Here is a 385-nt window from a genome sequence, read left to right on the forward strand (position 1 = left end):
AGAGAATTCTCTTTCAAACATCAAAATCCCAAGAAGTAATGCAGCAATATAAATGAGATGAACTAATTTCATTCATCTACCACAACCTCGCTTAGAGACAGTGACACTGGGAACATAGGAAGAATTAAACTGTGAACCACTACAACAGAATTAGATGACTGCTTTTGCAAAGGACCACTTTCTACAAAGTTAATTAGCTAAGTTAATGAGCTGACTAAGCATCAGGATTAGAAAAATTATCATCCTACATTCACTGGTGTAAATTTCAATAAGAAACTGAAAATTTCTTTTCATTGATGCATTGTTTTTCTTTTATAAATATTGTATACAGAGCATCAATATAAAAAATAGTAAACAATATGTTCCTTTAAGTTGTATACATATA

Source organism: Arachis ipaensis, chromosome B06, assembly GCF_000816755.2.
Source record: "Arachis ipaensis cultivar K30076 chromosome B06, Araip1.1, whole genome shotgun sequence".
In the NCBI taxonomy this organism is placed as follows: Eukaryota; Viridiplantae; Streptophyta; class Magnoliopsida; order Fabales; family Fabaceae; genus Arachis; species Arachis ipaensis.